The sequence below is a fragment of the Crassostrea angulata genome, chromosome 6 (genome assembly GCF_025612915.1).
Source record: "Crassostrea angulata isolate pt1a10 chromosome 6, ASM2561291v2, whole genome shotgun sequence".
Classification (NCBI taxonomy): Eukaryota; Metazoa; Mollusca; class Bivalvia; order Ostreida; family Ostreidae; genus Magallana; species Magallana angulata.
Window position 1 is genome coordinate 8,640,549 of NC_069116.1, and position 16,536 is coordinate 8,657,084.

The following is a 16,536-nucleotide window of genomic DNA, read 5'->3' on the forward strand; positions in this document are numbered from 1 at the left end:
ACGAGTTCAATATTTTTGTATAATCGTTTTGCAGGTGTGAGGATTTGCTAAAAAAGAAAAACCAAAATAGAAACACGATTTAAAAATGTTGTCATTGTTATAACTATCTGATTAATGAAGGTATGAAGGTAAAGTTAATATCTAAGTTAAAAACTTAAACTATTTAACAATGATGTAGAACTCTCTGCTTGACGTTCTTTGAGTGACTCCTTGAAACTCAAACATAGCTTCCATTCTACGATTTTTAAACTAGGTTTCGTTATGGAGATACAGATCACCTATCAAAATTAGATTGTGGCTTTAAGAATTACCCCAAAAAAATAATTTTGTCAAATCAGCCCCCTAAGAAGTCAATCATACAAGTGGAAATTGATATCAAAAGTAAAGTTTAGTATTTTACTGATCAAAAAAATTTCTTACTTTCTAAATATTCTAGAGAGTCTTTTTGGTGCTAGGATCATTATGACGTCATAATTGATATGAAAAATCTTTCCCCCGTACTTTTACGGCTTTAACGTAGCTCGCGGGTTTGCTGACGTCACAATAGGAATCAACGTAAAGAGTTGAACGTCTTAGTAAACTCATAATTTTTTTTAAATGACAAATGAGATATTTAGAAGTATAAAAGAAAATATTTAAAACAGCTTATATGCGGTTTATGACTGTTTATACAAAGATTTATAATATCAAGTGCTGAAAATTTAAAGATGTCACATACTTTGTCACATTTTGTTCTATAAAGATAAAGAATCGTTAGAACTCTTCCATTTAAAGTCTAGTTTTAAAATAGAATGTATGCATTAACTTCGCTTTTTTTTTTTACAATTATAACTTCCGTAATCTGTACTACCGATTAAATTCTTAAATTTCTTTTAGCTTGAGATAACTGTTTTATTCGATTACTTACTTATAATATCAGTAGTTGCCTGGCATTTTATTTTTGTATTGATTGACTCAGAGTTTCATAAAAAACAAAAATAGCAATTTTCTGTATCTTTACAGCCTTACATTAATTGCATTTGATAACATTCACAATAATGTCTAATAGGCATTTACATGTTTTAAAATGTGTTAAACGGCTAGTCTTGTCAATAAATGCATTTCAATTTTGGTGTTCTAAGAAGAAAGGAAATGATGACGTCAGGCTAACGTCGTAATGAAAATATAAGGTTTTGAGAAATCTTTTAAATCTTTAAAGTTTTTTTTGCCAAAAATTGGCCGAGAACACATACTGATACTTTTTTATGAATTGATTCATAATTATCTCCTCTGTTTTTGTGTTGAGTATGATTAATTTCGTCTGAATCGTTTAAAAGTTTGGAGCATAGTTTTGTAATGCGTTTCTCGGTTAAAATGTGCATCTTACTATATATTTCATTGAAATGGCGTTGCTTGATTTTATTAATGACACTGTATTTGAAACACAATAACATTATTACCGCGCAGACGAATCTTAAATAAATTTTAGAAATAAAACTATAAAACCTATGGATCACGTGGACAAATTTTCAAGGTAGGTTTTCTCACAAGCAGGTAAACCCGCGAGCTACCTTAAAAGCATTATGAAGGAAATTAAACAATTTCTTGACATTCAATGCTAATCATGGGAAAAGTAATTCCGATACCTATCTTCAATTTGACATCATTTTAAAGAGGACGTCAGGAACTTGTTTAATTCTGTTTTTGGAGAGACAGTAGGCATTCTAAATATATTTTATTAGTCAAAAATGGACAAAACTCCGAAATTTGTTCCTTATTTTCTTCATATTCCATCGAAAATGACAGTTTTAAACTTGATTTATCATTGTGTTTACCAAATCATTTAGCCCCGGTAGACCCTATCGAACAAAGCTAATGTTATGAAGCATCATTTAAGGAATTTATATCTTAAATTTCATAAACCTGTAGGTACCTTTCATTTACTAGATCTTGACCATAATATGATAACTTATAAGCAAATTACACACAAAACATCAAAATTATTGCTAAGGACTAAAAACATGGTTTAGGTTTTAAAAGGTACATGATTACATGTAAGTTATCTGCTAATTGAGTTTCGTACAATAAATCATCGATTACCAGTAGAAACCTGTGATGGCCATTAATTGGCGAAATGTTCTGTACCTTTCGTAATAACGGCCGAATCGATCACGAATTTCATTATATTTTAGAGAGCAAGATTGTAAATAATGTAAGGAAAATGTTTTTGGGGATAGATTTACAAAAGTCAAACGCTATTTAAATGTAAAAATCAATGTCAACACATTATGAACAAACAACGGTTTATAAATCTTTATTCGTTTATTAAAGCGTTAATAATGCTGTCTGTTCTTATTGATTTTTATACCTTTTATTGTTAATTCATAATGTATAATGATCTAAATTAAGTTACCTCTGACAAATGTATATACTTGTACATATTTGTATATAAGCTCTTTTGTTCTTCATGTACCATTTTGTTAGTTGAAATGAGTTAGTATGGTATAATTTGATTTGAATCGAAATACTTTTAGCTTAAATAGGTTTATATTAAATCAGGTAGTAAAATCAGTTGCACTGAGAAATGACATCCAATACAATATGTGATTGATGATTATTGATGATAAATTCCTAGTATATACTCTATTAAATATGTATTAAAATATTTTGCGTGCTGTTAACACTTTAATTATATATTTCCGATTATTTATAAATAAAGTAATGACAAGTGGTGATATAAGTTAGGAAGAATATTTCATAAAAATCAAGGAAGACTGCACATTTTTCCAAAATTTATTTTAACACTTTATTTTACTATGTAAAACAATTTTCCATATTTCCGTAAATATAATTTATTTTAGGATGTTAATTTCAAGCAATTTGTGGCAAATTGTGCTAGATGCTTTGTAAATGACGTTGCATGTTTCAGCGCATTTATCTGTGTTACGATTCGTGTTATCGGAAAAGAATTCTAAATCTGAATAATATTATGGATGGATTTGTTTTGTAGAAAAGCAAATGAAAATGTAAGCTGATTTTCGTTTTTTGATTCAAGAAACTCCCTAAATGTTTACTGCAGTTTCTAATATTTTACAGACGTTATAGAGAAGAAGGTCATCATTTTTCAACATCTCTCAATCGCAGGAAATACATTTATCAAAGGTCAATGAACAATTGATCAAAATTCAAAAATATATATTTATTACTGTATTAAATATTCTCGTAAAAATAACAATAGGCAATACACTACTTAAAGTTGTAGTATTATGTGAACAATTATTTTGTAGTTATTCTTTGGTGTTTTTTAATTTTTGTACTAGATCGAACGCTTAGCGGTATTTTCATTTGATGCAGTAGGAAAACTTTTTAATGATCGGATGTAAAAAGCTAATTTATCTATCAGGTATCTTAAACTCAAACTACGGATAGTTTTCTGAGTGTTTGAATATATTTCATTTGATGCAGTAAACGACTTTCTGGTCAGCACATGTAAAAATCTTATTTATATTTCAGATATTTAGATCTATCCGCACGAACAGTTTTCTGAGTGAGTGTTTATGACGTAACAATGGTACGTTAACTTAAGATTAAATAATCAACAAATGCACTGCGAAATTAAACCAAGATATACCAAATGTCTACTGGAAGCTAATTGGATGTACATGTGCACATCTTTAACATATTTTGGTTTTTATAGGACCTTTTCGAAGTATTTTGACATGTATATTATTCAGTCCTGGCAAGCGTGAATTTTTTATATAATGTTTAAGTGCTGTCTTTCAGGTAACTAATCTAGTTAAATAACACTTTTAAGTCTTTGTAAAACCCTGCCGATTTCTAATTTCGAATTGATAAGGGCCCGCCTTTAGAGTCCATTACATATCTCAGCTGCTGGTCGACTAGTCTGCAATCGCTCTTAAATCAAGAAACCCCTAATGCATTGCTTCTAAACATCAGAGCCTAAACCCAAAAGATTAACAATCATTTGCAAACAGAAAACGACCCCCTTCCCCCAATTAATGTCCATACCAAGTCCTGTAGCGCCAACTTTTAACTGTGAACGTCTGTAAAGACTCCATGCTGTAGGCGTGAGTTGATCCTGAGAGCCTCGAAGGTGTCGGGTTCCTGGTTTAGCGGCTTCTTTGGCTCGTTCTATTTTTGACAAGAGCGTATCTACTATTTTGTGCACTATTCTCACTTGATAGAGCTTTAACTTTTCGAAGACTTGGCATCCTTTTACACTTCGCCTTGTTTGGTCGATCGCTTCCTAGATTAAGCTGGCATGTGTATCACTGAGTGATAATAAGTGATAAATACAATAATATACATGTACCGATCAAGTAGTTTACATTGCAATTTATATCGCACACATTGGTGAACAGAATTAATGAAATATTATCTAAATAAAATTTAAGTATTTGACTCTGATGGTTTTTTGTTAGACAATGAAAATAGAAATTTCTGATGTAAGATGGAAAAACAAAAGGAATACAATACATGCTTTACATGTAATTTGCATCAATATTTATATATAACAATTATGCAGCTGTTGACCCTCCATCATTTTTCATGATAGTCTAAAATTAGCTGTCGAGATCACGTGTTAAATTAATGAGAAGGCATTACTTTCCTCGCAGGAAAAAAAAAATGTTTAAAATTTTATATCTTTGTTACGTGATCATTTTTAGCTTTACAATGAACAATAAAAGGTTAACTTTTATAAGTAATCAAACACGTGCATTTTCCCCGTCATTCAAAATTGCCGCATATTATAGCTTGTATAGCTTTAAATGAATTTTATCTATGTCGGTCGGAAATATGTATTAGCCTCAGTTAAATAATATATATTAATTATATTTTTGTGTGTGATAATTTAAAGCATGGCCACATTCATCTGTGTTTCCGAGAAATGATTTTGGAGCGGTTTGGTGAAGACATCCTGATGGCTATTCTGTAAGCATTGTTGTTACACTTTAAGGGATTTCATCTATTGATAGAAAAATAAATGTTAATGCTGTGCCATTTAAGACATGGGTATTTTTATTATATCTATAGGATAATGGAATCAAACAGTGTTTTGATGGGTATTTTGTTTTTTTAAACAAAAAATTCTAATTAGTTTGAAAAAGGCGCAGTTAGCAAAAAGGCAAAGTTAGCGTTTAACAACTAATATCATTAAAGACTTTCTAAGGAAAAAATATTTCCGGATGTCTGCCTATGTCATTTAATATATCTACTTACTTACTATATACCCTTTAGCAAGGAAGGTTCTTTTGATAAGGACAACGATTTCATGTTATTTCATTACTATGCCGACAAAAGAACAAATGACTTGGTTGTCGCCATTTCCAAAATCACAGGTGAGAACAAATCAACATGTTTTGCAATCTTACATTCACCAGATAGGTGAAAGAACTATTTGATTCAGCAATTATTTTGTTTGTTTGATCAGGACTAACTATGGATAATGCCTGGAAGTCATTTGGAAACTACTTTTTCATTTACGCTTCTAAACTAGGATATGACAGATTGTTACGTACTCTCGGAAGGGATTTCTACAGTTTTGTTCAAAATCTAGACCACTTACACTCCTTTCTGGCATTAACCTACAAAGGGATGAGACCGCCTCATTTCCGGTATACCTTATTGTCTGCAATAATATGATTTGTACAAAAACCGTAAGCTACACGTCAAAGAGAGAGAGAGAGAGATAGAGAGAGTTTTGAAAATCGAATTAATTTTTTCTTTAGACAGAAACAAAAACTGATGATGAATCATATTCAATTAGTTTTAATTTTTGGTTTAAAGATTGGTTTTATAAAGCTCTCTTATGCTTGTTCTATACTATAGTCTGTCCCAAGATATCCTGAATTCAGATTTTGCTTAATTGTTTGATATTTATGAATGCCTCATGGTTCAAACGATGTACATTCAGAAGTATGAAAAAATTTCCACGATTTCCCAGTCGAAACGCCCCTGTTAGCTTATCAGGTTTCAATACAATGCTAAAAAATGTGATATCTACGGGGATTTTGCATTGCAACAAGCCCGGATGATAACGTTGAAAAATTGCGCGATGTATTCCGAATGGAGAAAAGATGTGAACATTCCCCATTATAAATCTTCGTAAGGAATATGTTTTTGTTCCTGTGAATTTTTCCGAGTGAAAGATGATAATGTGTCAATGAAATTACCTTGGAAATTATCCCTTAAAACTATTTCAATTGCACTAATTTCACAGGTGCGTCGTCCGTCGAGCGTTATATGTTGGATAAAAACACTGTTTATGGTAGAAATGAATGATAACAATTGATTAGGAATCACCTTATATTTTAGATGTGAAAAGAAGGCTGGAAAGTTGCTTGTTCACGTGTTTACAGTGCGTCCGGCTATGTACCATATAGCCATAGGTAAAATTAAAAAAAATAGAGAAACGCTAACCTTACAGATAGGCGAAAAATTAAATATGGAAATTATTTATTGTTTCCTTTTTTCTTGTGTTTTATTATATGTAGGTTAATATAAACAACACACGATTTGCAACAAAAAATCGTAAATCAAATGTAATCTTGACATTTGGTTAAATTACTTGTCTATTTCGCTTTTATGTGAACTACTAAAGATATAAATTTTATCAAGAATACTAATTTTACTTTTAAACTTCCTTCCCAGGAATTTTAACAGAAACAGCACGACATATTTTTGAAACTGAGATTAAGATGTCGGTTGTCTCTAAAAAATCTGGAAAAATATTTGAATGGAAATATTGTGAACATGTCATAACAGAAGTAAAATTTCTCGAAGATCAGAATGAAGCTGCATTTACTGGAGAGAACCAGTCAATGATAAATCATGTGGAAAACAACGTTCAACGACAGGCACATGCGCGGCACGATTGTATGATTACGGTTTCAGAAATCAGTTTGAATACAGCTTTACCATTCAATGTTGTTTTTGACAAAAATATGTGCATTAAAAGTGCAGGCTTGCATTTGAGAACACTATGCAATGAAAATTCAACAAGAGCGAACAAAAATAAATGAAATTTTTGAGATAAAAGAACCGGAGATAAGATTTCATTATGACGCCATTATGAGCTGTAATAGCTCATATATGTATTTTTTCTTGCAACCAAAAATAAAAGTTATCAATGGATCATCTCAGAAATCAGATTGTCCTGCTCTCAGAGGTGAGTTTATTTAGGAAATTTTCTAATCTTCTAAAACTCAGTTTGTAAAGTTTGTAATATGCTATGTAAAATTGCGTAATATCTATAAAATTTAAAAGTAATTTGTAATTTAACAAATGTTATTTTGTATCAAAATGACAACAAATCAGAATTTATTGACATTAGTAACACATAAATACGATATATGCATATTCAATTTGGTTACGTCCAATATTCATGTTTCAACCAGAATTTATATACATGTATATTTCGTTTGGACTAAAATAACTTAAGGATGACGTTGAATCAGATGGAAAAAAAATCCACTGATGATAATGAAAAACCATCTATTGTATGTTAAAGACCATTGATTGTAGTGTTATTTCCCACTTTCAAAAAGTAGGTCAATAACCATTGAATATTTTTTGAAAAATCAAGAAAAATCCCATGAAATTTTACACTACGACTGAAATTTTCGACTTTGTAAAGATATTACAAGTAATAAAACACATCTAAAAAATTAAATACAGTATATGAACGGTAATGGCACTAAGTAGGTACAAAGCAATAAGATTTAAACAACATTTTTAAAAAATATTCCAGTCCGAATTTCCTCTTTCAGTTTTCCTACGCATTTTTGATCCAATTTTACAAAAAATTGAATGATGATAAAACAAAATCCTATATAGTATTAAACTACCTATATTGTCTTTATTCCGTTGGCGTAAAACTTTTTATGTGGTCAATGATCAAAATTTTAAGATATGGTGTCTTTTATCGTTTTTAAGCGTTTTTCAATATTTTTGCAAATCGTGTCATACAATTATTTTAATGAATAAGTGAGGTAAAACCATCAGAAAATATGCAAAATTACATAGACTAAAATATAAAATCTTAACTTATAATATTAGAGTACTGCCGAAAATGTTTTAGCGGAAAACAAAATCTGCAAAATTTACTCTGAATTTCCTCTGTTTGGTTAAAGTCTATTTTTGTTTGAGCCTAATTCCATGATAAAGTAAAAATATTGAATTTATTGGCAACAATAATTCATTTCTAAATACTTTTTTCGTTTAGAACAAATTTTACTTATTACATTGAACTTTATAACAATCCGAATTTGAGAACTCAAACCCTTATTAAACAACACCCTTAAACGTCATTTCCTGCAAAATATGAACTATAGTCAGAATGTCGTCGTTCATATACTTATTTCATGCCCCCTTACCCTGCGTTATTTTGATTTCCTCCCTATTCCTTCCCTCCTTCCCATGGATGAATTAAATTAAAACCAAATGCTGGTAAATTCTGATTTAAACAAACACACTTTGTTATGTATGTGAATTATGTTTGTGCATATGCAAATGTACATGTATGAATAAGAATATAAGAACAAGAATAATATATATATATATATATATATATATAATAAAAAATAACAGAAAGCCGATTCAAAACTCTACCGGTTTCATTAAAATCTTCAGGATATATATATATATATATAAGAAATGGATTGATATGTCTTATATCACTGGATTGATATGTCTTATATCACTTGTATGTGGTTTTTTCTTTCGTGATAAAAAAAAAAATAGCGTTTCCTGATAATTAACAATTTCAATGTAGGTCACATGGTTCCTTTAAAGAACAAGGAAGAGATCATGTTTATTGGTACACCTCATTTTGACGGTCTCGGGGATTTTATTTCCTCCAATACTTACCTTACAAATATTCCACAGGACAAACTGACCATAGAAATTATTTTAATGAACGAACAACGACGAGCTGATGTAGAAATGAGGTAGGGGCGTGTCTAATATATATCTTTTATTAAAATCAAAGTTGTCTTCATGTTTTGTATCACGGCTTATGGTTAGGTATTCTCTGTAAAGCATACAACTCATAAATATTAAAGATACACACAAACAAAAGAAGTTGTGTTTTAAATTTAAAAAAATTATAATTGCATTGAACACAGCAAGAAGCTGGACCAAACCACAACTGACATGAGGAAACTAGCGGCGGCTCTCGACCAGGAGAAGAAGAAGACAGACATGTTGCTGTATCAGATGCTTCCGGTGAAAGCAGCCAATCAGCTGAGAGAGGGTCGGACGGTGGAAGCAGGTAATACTAGTTGTTTGAAGCTTTTTTCTAGGACAAAATTGCCTTCATTTTGATGTTTAAGGGTTGTTATCGATAAAAAAGTGGACTATTTTAAAGTAGTTTGTAAACATATGTATGTCAATAATGTTAATATGTTACGAATCATCAGTATCCATGTCATCACCTTATCAAACAAAGCTATTGTAAAAAATCGGAATCAACATTTTATACGTTTGATAAACGACTTAGCGAAGAACCATTTCAAATTGACAATCATTGCTTTTTTCTGGAGAAACACGGAAATGTGACCATCCTTTTTAGCGATATAGTTACGTTCACAAACATTGCAGCACTGTGTCATCCTATGGACATAGTCAAACTTCTGAATGATTTGTTTCAACGGTTTGATCAGCTCACAACAAAACACAACATTATAAAGTAAGTTTCGCAAATGGGCCAACAAGTCGTACGATGCAGATGATCTCATTAATGAAATAATAATTTTTCAGTTTTTAACCTACATTAAATATGAATTTTACGTATTTTCTATTTAGCAAAGCATAAATTGAATTCAAATTAAACATATTAATTGAACTGAAAAGCAAAGATTCTGATATTGCTGCTTTGCATACACTGGTTTGCAATAAGTTCATTCACTTTGTATGTCATTCATTACTTGTAGGTAGAAACAATTGGTGATGACTACATGGTTGTATCAGGAGTTCCGGAAGCTAGAGATGACCATGCCATCAGGATGTGAAATATGGGCCTCGATATGATGCAGGAGACAAATCACGTGATCAATCCTGTGTCACAGAAATGTATTCAAGTAAATTGATTGAATCAAAGTGTATTATCTTTATAGCTTTATCTAGCCTACTTGAACCGATTATATCAAGTTACTGATCAATTGTTCTCTGCAATCTGTTCTGTCCGTCTCTCTGTCCATCTGTCAAACAAACTCACCACCTTTTTGTTGAATCTAAATGAATACCGAATCAACCAATTGGTGTTTGGTGTTTTCAGTAGAGTAGTTCTTAAATATATCTGACATATTATCTTATACCCAATCAGATTCGAGTGGGCATTCATACTGGGCCGGTGGTGTCGGGGGTGGTCGGCACAAAGATGCCAAGATACTGTCTCTTTGGTGACACCGTAAACACAGCTTCGCGCATGGAAAGTCATGGACTTCCGGATCGGGTTCATATCAGCGATACAACATACCAGTAAGATAAACTTTTTTAACGTTGTACATAAAATATATTATTTGGATTTAACTTATATAGCACAAAGCACAAAAAGAGTGGTACTTTTGATAAATCAGTCCATATATATATAAAATTAAATGCTAAAAATAAAAAAAATGAAGCAATAATGCATCAAATGAAAGTAATTGATTTTTTACATATTTGTTTGCAATTTCTGCACAGTCAAATTCGAAGTGTTGGTTACATCCTCGAGAGACGAGAAGGCATTGATATAAAGGGGAAAGGAATTATGGACACTTACTTTCTGAATGGAGTATCGAACGACTTTGATCCGGGTCGTAACAAGTGCTTCGCAAACGACCATGAGACAACGCCTCAACGTACCCAATTAAATAGGGATTCGTTGCCTCTAATCAACACTCACAGGGACAAACCACAGAGCATGGAATCGTCCACGTTCTGTTCTATAATCTAGCACAAATATTTAAAGTATTCGGTTTTTTTCCTAAACAAGATGTTGTCTGAATTATGTTTTAAAAGCATTCTCGTTTTAGACTAGATTACATCTATTGTATTTTTAGGAATTCCCATTGATAACAATTTGATACTTATTTCAGTAGATTGTTATGATAGCAAAGCGAACTCTAATTAAAGATTACTGGAAACAAATCGGTTTTTTTTCTCTTTAATAAAATAGCACAAGTTAAGATTTACTTACAGATTTAATTTCTATACAAAGAAGTTAATTAGTGTGTAATTTATATATATATTCAAATTCTCTACTTTAAATTTCACTTGCCCTGCACTTTTGTACTCATACATGTATCAAACATTTATACCTCTTTAGTACATTATGTTTTACAAATTTAAGATGGAAGCGTGTTTCAAAATTTGCAGCATACATCATCTTTTTATTTGGTGTGTTTCACCTAATCAGTGAGTAATTTACCTTTAAAATGTAATATCCATTAGAAAATTATAATTCCTAATAAAAAATTGATTGTACATGTATTTGACAAATAGCTTTAATCATTTTACATGTAGTCATTTCTCAGATCCAACAAGACTATTATTGCCTATATGATAATCGTATTTCATGTAAAAATACATTTCTAATAAGATAAACTGTTTCCGTAGAAAATATTGCGTTAGTAGGGGCTCGTAACATAATGCATGCCAAGATTGTGACCTGAGTAGGGTCATAAGTATGACTTAGGCGGAATCTTAGGACCCACAAAGTCCTGCTCAAGTATGTCTTATACTGTAAAATAACGCAAACTTAGCAACGTCTTGTGAAGACGGATTTTCTTCATTTCTTTTGTCGAGTTTGAATGTATTGGTAACGAAATCATTATTTAAGGTTAATATCTTGTTTATTTATAGATACAAAATGGGGTAGATGTAAATGAAATGTACTGACGCAAAATTCAAGGTGGCATGAGTATGCATACATGTATTTATATGCCTTAAATCTTTAAAAAGCTCAAAGCAATTATGGATCTTAGGCAATATATTCAATTTATTGTTGTTACTTTTTTCTTTTGACTACTATTCTCAGTGTTTTAGTTGTTCTCAAAGAATGCCTGTGGCATAATATGGTGATGCTGTTGGAACTTGATATACTTATATAGTGGATTTCTTTTCTATCGATTCTTCTACATCTTACCTCACCAGTCACATCTACCCTATCTAATATTTAAGATATCAAGCACTTCTATACTAATAAATTAAGACATTTTGCAAATAAACAAATAAACGCACCAGAGTAACTACTTACACCTTTAGTTTTTTCAACACGTGTCAGATGATGTCCGTAAGGTATAATTGAATTTTCACTGATAAGTTATTATTGTGAGATCAATCAAAAACCTACTTTTATTTTCAATAAACAAGCCCGAAATAGCAAAAATGATATTAAGGTGGTGGACACGCGTTTACGGATGCAAGTTAGGGGTAGTTTCGATCAAAATAAATATTTGCAATAAAATAATATTGAATTGTTACGTAAAGAGTGAATATATTTACTGTGAGCCTATTTGGAGAAAACATACAATTAATATTTGAAAAATGTTGAATGAATAAAATGAATCAATTCGTTTTTTTCAGTGGGCAATTTTAGTTTTTCATACCCATTCGCTTGCGAAGCACGATATCTAGTGAGAGACTGGGATAGAACATTCCAGAACAGGGTAACCAAGAATGCAGACTGACTAATTAACGAAACAATTATGCATCGCGGGCAGATACCTCAGATCGGACTTCGATTAACGCAAAAAGTAAAATAAATAAAATGGAACAATTAATGCGATTTTAGTATTGATGGAAAGATCTTTCCAGAGCAGGGTGCCTAGAAACGGGTTCACTAATTGACATCATGGCGGAAAGTGTAGGGTGAGTTAACCATCGGGTAGATACTTTGAATCGGACAACTTTGGTTTAAAATATTCAAATAAATATGCAAAACCTTGTGTGTTTTAATTTCATACATTTTCACACCACGACAGATTGGTTGTATACCTTAGACATTAATTTTTGAACATCGATGAATTTTGAACAGATATTGTATTCTACGTCGAAGCGGATAAATGGTGTATGCATAAATCGGGAAAGTGTTTTATCTGAAATTCTTTGGGACAGTAATAGAAATTATAATGAAAATTGACCTAAAGAACCAAATGTGGAGATAGATACACTAAATACCCTTTCCCTGGTTTGAAATACTATAAAAAAGTTCATATTTTTCAGTCACCTGCAACAAACAGAATTAAGGCCACGTACATGTATATATTATCCATTTCAGTTTAGTTTTTTTTTTTAAACTCTGCCCGCTCATCTAAAAATCCAATAATGCAGTTTTTTTTTCAATTTTAAAGAATAAGTTAAGGAAAATATCGGATAAAGTATATACAAAAATGAACAAAAAAATATGATTCAACATCTTAAGCATTTTATCATATTAATGTATTAAGTGTTAATTCCCGCGCTTGCGCCAAGTATTATCTAGTGTATCTACATCCGTCTAAGTCCTACTTATGACTCTTTAGAAGTCAAAATCTAAGCATGCTCTGTTACAACGCACTTTGAAAAATTACGCAGTTTGAAAAAAAAATTCAAAGTGCGTTAATTTTTGGACCAAGTCAACGCGCTTTGAAAAAAATATCTTTTTTTCAAAGTGCGTTGATATCGTCGATATTGACGCACTTTGAAAAAAAAATTCATGGTTTAGTGAAAATAGTTTATAGTTTTATATACAATAAATGATTGTTTTAACCGTGTTTAGCTTAATGTGATATATTTAAAAGCGAACTAATTGCATTCTCAGCTAACTTGATAAACAGTTTCTAGATGAGAATTTTTTCTTTTCTCCTAAGACAATATCGACAATTTACACGGAAAAAAAATCGGGAGGTTTGAATTATCCAAATATGACATAAACTTCATCGCTTAGCAACTGCATTTTCCTTTTTTTTTTTTAATATCCAGCAAGTTTACCTCTTATCTGGTTTATCGGGCTATGCCCGAACTAATATGATTTATATATAAATGCATAATGGAGATCGTTGTATAATATATTTCAACTGACTTATTGCAAATATGATGTGCAAAAGGATACCTTAGTTCTGTTTATCAAAAACAATATGATCTTTAGGATCAGTTCGAAAGTTTATAATAATTTAATGTTCGTTAATGTTAATGCATGTATTCTTTTATTGAATTGATTTATTTGATTAAAATATGAAAAGAGGGTTACTGTTGAAACGCATAGAATCTTTAACATACCAATGGAGAAATTATTGTTTGGCCAGCTTGTTTTTTCAATAACACTGCATGTACTTATACAAAACATATTTCTTTTTCCGATCTTAAATGTTTACCCAAAGTTTCTGAAGATCATACGTTTTGGAAGGGGACCTTCTTCTTGTAATCAATTAAATGGTGCACTGGTATTTGACCTGTATCTTTGGTTAACCCCTACTCCCACCCCAATTCCCGTTCTAAAAACGGTTACTTAGATTAACGAGCGTTAACAAATAATCATACTATTAACAAATTAGAAATTCAGTTCCAGAATTTGTGATATAGAAATATTTTTTTAAAGTGCGTTAATATTGTCGATACTAAAAAAATGTTGATGTACCTTCATAACGCACTTTGAAAAAAAATTTCATAGTGGGTTAACATGGTCCAAAATTTAAGGCACTTTGAGAAAAAAATTTCAAAGTGCGTTGATTTTGTCAAAAATTTAACGCACTTTGAAATTTTTTTTCAGAGTGCGTAATTTTTTCAAAGTGCGTTGCCACAATGCTCTATGTTTCGAGCCCCTGATTATCAAGTGTTAGAAAATATTTCCTTTCGGCGAAATAGGCTTTATAGTGACAAAAGGTATTGGTAACTTTCTGAGCATTTTGTTCAAACAAAACGTTAACATGCAACACATTAATAAAGATACAATATTTAGAAAATAGTAAAATATTCTTTATCAAAATATTCTTATTAAAAATCAAATGTTCCTTATGATAGTATTTTCTATAATTACAATATATTCCATTAAAAATCAAAAAATAAAATTAGTTGATACTGTAAAATCAAAAGCTTCGCATCATGCAGCTTTATTATAATAATGTTTGTAAAAAATGATTTAATGCATTATGTGTAATGTCCAGGAGAAAGTGAATGTACACATGCACACCCACAGACACACATACATGTACATACACAAAAACAGAAGTAAATTAAGTAATTTCAAGAGAACTTGTACAACGAGAGTTTCCGCTCTTTCCCCAAACATTAAAGGAATATTTACTTGACAAGCGCCTATACCGACGTAAAAAGTAAGATTTTTAAAATTCGCCCATTAAATACTACTGTTTGAAGTTTTTCAGTTTTGTATGATCGACTTGAATCATACGAGAACCTTAACAAATACTTGAATATTAATCCTCTTTGTCATAATTCATTTATTCATCCTTTGTATTAAAATAAATTCTTGTAAACAGACTTTTTAAAAGTATGCATTAAGCACGGTAAAATGATTTCAAGACTTGCAAACTTTCCGTCTTGTACAAAAAGTATACCTTGTAAAATGATATCTGATTAGATCACGATTGTTTGATGGTTTGTTTTCTGTTATTTTTCTCTTTTTACCGCTGAACTCTTTCCTTAAACTACATTTAGGTAACGGCCTGAAGTCCACATGGTATTATTAACTTCAGACTGATAACTGGGTTTTTTTCTAACTACACCATTTGTATCACCCTATTACTTTTACTTGCTATTACAAGTGAATCATTATTAGAAGGTCAACATCAAACATACGTGTAACTCTTTCGTTATCGTACATTGTGGTATGTTTTCATTGTTTGATATAGTGATGTGCAAAGTTTTGCAAAAATTTAATTGATAATTATGCGCAAAATACACGTTGTGTATGTTATAGATAAGTGGTTCAGAGTGTCCTGTCCTGAAAAATTCAACGACAAATTTGGCTGTTTAACGTCTTATCCTTAATTAAACATACCTAATGAAACAAACAATATTCTAGCGATTTTATCTCTTAACATCATTTAAACTAAGAATTTTGTCTTCAACAAAAAAATATTATTTGATATATGTTACTTACATGATATACATTTGCTTCTAATTTCATTGCTGTTCTTAATATCATTCTTACATGCCGTACATATTTAAAAAAAAAATTGATGAACAAAGCCTTTGTTTTTAAAATAAAGGCGTCAGTAACTCAAAGAAATTTATTAAAAATTTCGAGTTAAATTCGACGTTAAAAAAAATTGACGCCTGTTGATGACGTGTTTTTGTCTACATTTCACTTCAAGTCAAATTTGTCATATATAAAGTCACAGCGAAACTTATTATAAGCGTTCATATGTTATTTGGTTTCGGTTCAATTTTGGACAAAGAAAATTTACGTGTATTTTGTATACATGGTGCATTGACTTGCACCATGAAATTTTTTAGCATTATAAAATGCTATATAGTATTCTTAATAATTTATAAAAGTTTCCAGACTCAAATTGATTCAACCGTAATCATATTAAATAATTAGTTAAAAAATAT

At 30.8% G+C, this 16,536-nt stretch overlaps 1 pseudogene; it reads left to right on the forward strand.

Annotated features, from left to right (window-relative positions):
- Window positions 1-4,424: 4,424 nt before the first annotated feature.
- LOC128186549 (soluble guanylate cyclase gcy-35-like) lies at window positions 4,425-11,160 on the forward strand (annotated as a pseudogene).
- The last annotated feature ends 5,376 nt before the right edge of the window (window positions 11,161-16,536 follow it).